The sequence below is a fragment of the Zeus faber genome (genome assembly GCF_960531495.2).
Source record: "Zeus faber genome assembly, chromosome: 3".
In the NCBI taxonomy this organism is placed as follows: domain Eukaryota; kingdom Metazoa; phylum Chordata; class Actinopteri; order Zeiformes; family Zeidae; genus Zeus; species Zeus faber.
This window is the reverse complement of record NC_137190.1, coordinates 32,852,827-32,857,437: the sequence shown is the minus strand read 5'-3', so window position 1 is coordinate 32,857,437 and position 4,611 is coordinate 32,852,827.

The following is a 4,611-nucleotide window of genomic DNA, read 5'->3' as shown; positions in this document are numbered from 1 at the left end:
CCCGCCAAAGATGAAAGGTTCAATAAAAGAAATCGATGGAAAGTCTGTTCCACTTTGAACTTCACGGAGCACAGCTGCGAAGTTGTTTAAATATAGATAGATAGATATTCATATATATCTATATATATATTTGTATAATTAATAACGCCGTCCATAAGACAACCACACAAAACAACGCGATATTTCGTGGGGGCGGATGCGATCTGAAGTCAAATCGCAACCGCGTTGTTTTCTTCTGAACTTTCTTTCGCGCCGTCGCTCCTATAAAGGAATGAAGGGAGGGAGAGGACGGAGAGGGGGAGAGGGGGAGAGGGGGAGGACAGAGAGGGGGAGAGGGGGAGAGGGGGAGAGGACAGAGAGGGGGAGAGGGGGAGAGGGGGAGGACAGAGAGGGGGAGAGAGGGAGAGGGGGAGGAAGGGAGGAGAGGGGGAGGAAGGGAAGGTGGGGGAGCGAGAGCGAGAGCGATGGAATTTAATGAGGGATGTTCTATCCAATCAGACGCCTGCATTTACCTCCGCATGTACCACTCTGCAGCACTGTGTGAAATTCAGATCAATGTTCTGCTATTGTTATTATTATTGTTATTATTATTTTATTTTTTTGTATTATTCTAATTATTATTATGTCCTGTTATAATGACAAGTGTTTTTTTTACATGAATCAAAACCAAAATCAACTTATTAATATCAAGACAGACAGACAGAGCAGCCAATAATATTGAAAAAAAAATTATAAAAACTTTAAAATATCTTTATGTTATGTTGCAGAGATTCAATGGGAGTGGATAGGCTACAGCACAACAAGAAACAGTGACTGTGTCATATTGTCTACATTTAGTATTTCTGGTAAAAAAAACCAACACATTTCAGAGTTATAATATGACCTATTTGAGTCTACGGGCTGGTTTTAAAGGGGAGAGCAGCTGACACTATACACGATAGTCAAATAATTGAAGGAATTCTGTACAAATGTAATTATGTACTGAGTTCTACATATCACGGTAATGAGAACTGCTAATGAATATCAAGGATTTAGATGTATATTTAATACAACACAGACAATTAATCCTATTATATAATTATAGAACCCAGAATCGCGATTGTGGCGCCGCCCCTTGCGGCCGCCTGCGCAAGCACCGTGTGTCGATTACGCACATTTCACCGGTGTCATGACATTTCACTGCATATATGTATGACCGATGTGTATGTATGTGACGGATAATCTCTTGAACTTGAACATAACATTAATGCATATACGAACCCACACATTCACTTACTCAGTAGTCAGAAAATGGACGTATTGTCAAACTATATTTATATATACGTATATTGTAGCAACCCAAGGGGGTGGTCTGTGGCTTTATGTTGTGTCGTTGCAAAGAGCTGTGGGTCTGGAGATGTTATGGTTCTCCATTGTGATTTATTATGTGTTTTCAGTTCGGGATGTTCTGTTGGTGTTGGGTTGTGTTGTTTGTGCTGGGGGTGACCCGGACTGCACTTTCTGCTGTTGCTGACTGAGGACAAGACTATGACATGGACTGATGTAGCCAGCTTTGTCCTCGGGGATTCTGAGGTGGGTTGTGGTTTTGTAAAAATAAATGGGAGCTGCCCATGTTCGTCGTGCAGTGTATGGGACGCAGGCGGTTGCTTATAAAAGAACACTCTGTCTCGACTGATTTGTTTCATGGCGTAGGCTAGCCACATTGATGTCAGAAGTGGGAACAAATTCACGAGAGCCTCGCAAAATAGCAGAGGCTGTACGGGAGATACACCAGCTGACAGGTCACCCTGCCTGACCCGATTGTGCAAGTGTATCTCGACTGAGAAAGAGGGAGTTACTGGTGCAAGATGGAAGCCAAACTGAGATCAGTCGCCACCCAGTGGCCAGGGGGGACGCTGCACGCTGTAGCTGCCGTTGAAAATCCATCAGCCATCGGACGACTTCCACCGACCGGACCAGCCAGAGTCGACGTGAACACAGCCCCAGTGATACCACCAGTGACCCCTACAGCTGGTTTTCCGTCAACCATGACTGCCCACTGAACCCCTGCTAAGCTGCCATGGTATGGTGGGGAGGCGCTAAGGGAGCCCTATCTCACCCAGGCACAGCTTGCAGCACGGTGCAGCCGATGGGGAGGAAAAGAGGCTGCCGTCCACCTGGCCCTGGCACTGGAGGAAAAGGCGCTGCAGGTACTGCTAGACCTTGCACCAGCAGGGTAGTGCAACTTTCAGGCCCTCAACACAGCACTAGAAGGACATTTTGGGCAGCGTCTGTTTGCAGATGAAAGCAAGGAGCAGCTAGTCAGCTGCTACCAGCAGGAAGGAGAGAGCCTTGGCATCCTCGCTGCAGATGTGCGGCTCCATGCTCAACGTGGCTAACCACAGTTCAGGGCAGCAGACCAGGAGTACCTCGCCTTGCACCCCTTCCTGTCGCCAGAGCGCCTATGCCAGCATGTGCTCCTCACTGCACCCCGGTCACTAAGCGACGCAAAGCAGGCCGAGGCGATTTTCGGCAGCCGAGCCACCCCACCAAGGGCACCCTCGCCCCGACCACGTGTTAGAGCGGCAGACTGTGAGGGCAATGAGCTGGAGGACGACAACAGAGAGCCTGTCTGCCGAGTGCCACCCCCAATGCCCCGGCAGCAACCACCAACCACTGCCCGGCGCCCGCACCCAAGCCTCATTCCGCCGGGAAACTTCAGGGGAGCGGCCCAGTGAGGGTAACCTCGCTCCCAAACCCGACTCCCCTCTAAGGCCTATGCACCCTGGTGGGCCACCTTGGCCACTTCAGGGGAGCGGCCCAGTGAGGGTAACCCCGCTCCCAAACCGGACTCCCCTCTAAGGTCTATGCACCCTGGTGGGCCACCTTGGCCACACCAGGGGCCACTACGTTGACTGTGAACCCAATGGCCAGATTTGCCAAGGCCTTGTGGACACTGGGTCCAACATCACCCTCGTCCGTCCAGGAATCCTGCAGGGCATCAGGGGGGTACCCTCTGGACCCCTACTGTTGTCCAGATGAGGACAGTGATGGGGGAAAGAACCAGTGCAGATTAGTGTCAGAGACCAGGAGAAGATGCATGAGTTCTGGCTAGCCCATCCAGGACCCATGCAACATTGGCCTGGACATGCTGACCTGCTGGGGCATTCATGTCGACATGTCCCAGGCCATGCTCACCATCGGCTCAGAAACTGTAGTGCTACACCCTGGCCAGAGGTGGAGGATTTGGTGAGACCACCGGCAGACAGCTGCTGCCCAAGCCGCATCAGCCACCAGAGGGTCCTCTAGGCCAACGCCAGCCACCAAGGGGCCCTCCACATTGCCACAAGCAGCCGGGGGGTCCCCTACGCCACCTTCCTCCATTCCCTCTTCTGAGACCTGCGTGGCAGTCCAGGAGCTGTGGGAAGGTAGCCATGAGGGACTCTATCACCAACAGCAGCAGAAGCTGAAGGAGCTCCTCCAACAACGTCAACCTCTACGCCGCCAAGGATGAGGACTGCAATAAGTCAGGGTTGGTCTAGCATACCATTGACACTGGCTCATCCCCACCCATCCACATGTGGCCCCACCATCTGGCCCTGGCCAAGCATCGTGTAGCGGAAGAAAAAATCCGGGAGATGGCTGCTGCGGGAATGATCGAGACTTCAGATAGCCCGTTGGCAGTGCTCGCCGTCCTGGTGAGAAAGAAGGTTGACAGCTGGAGGTTCTGCGTGGACTACAGGCATCTGAATGCTGTCACCACCAAGGACTCCTAAACACTACCCTGCATCGATGATGCCCTGGACTACATCGCAGGTTCCAGATGGTTCAGCTCCCTGGATTTGCGAAGTGGCTAGTGGCAGGTCAAGCTGGCGGCGGAGGCTTGGCCAAATACAATGTTAACCATTGGGCAAGGACTGAGGCAGTTCAGAGTCATGCGATTTGGGCTCTGTAATGCACCAGCCACGTTCAAAAGGCTGATGGAGAGGGTGCTGGCAGCCACTCCCCGCGATCACTGTGTGGTGTACCTGGATGACCTGCTGGTACATGCCAACAGCTTCAAGGGGGCCTTGGCCAACCTGCAGGGGGTTTTTGTCGCCCTGTGCCGGCCTATTCTGATGCCCGGCAGCCTTTCATTGTTGACACTGACAACAGCAACATGGGGTTGGTGGCTGTCTTATCCCAAGGAAAAAGGGGTGAGGAGCAGGCAGTGGCCTACTACAGCTGGGCACTGAGCCGGGCAGAAAGTTACTAGTGCATCACCTGGCGGGAGCTCCTGGCAGTGGTCCAGGCGTTGCGGCACTTTCGACCTTATCTGCACGGCCTTGAGGTGTAGCACGGCCAGGGTGTCAGCATGGTAACACCAACGCCCTCGGCGATGGAGTGCCGTTACTGTTGGCATCAGGAGGAGCGAAATTGTGTGACGCCGATGGTGGCAGCTATCCAGACCAGCAGTGATGAGGGTTGGCTTCCGTTGTCAAACCAGGAGCTGCAGCAACATAAGACGTCTGTGGACCGGATGTTCAGGGCCCCGCTCCGTCTGAGATTGCTGCGCAGTCACACTGTCAGGGACCTGGTGAAACACTGGAGCAGATGACTGAGGTGGTGTACAGGGTCCACATGCCGGGTCGG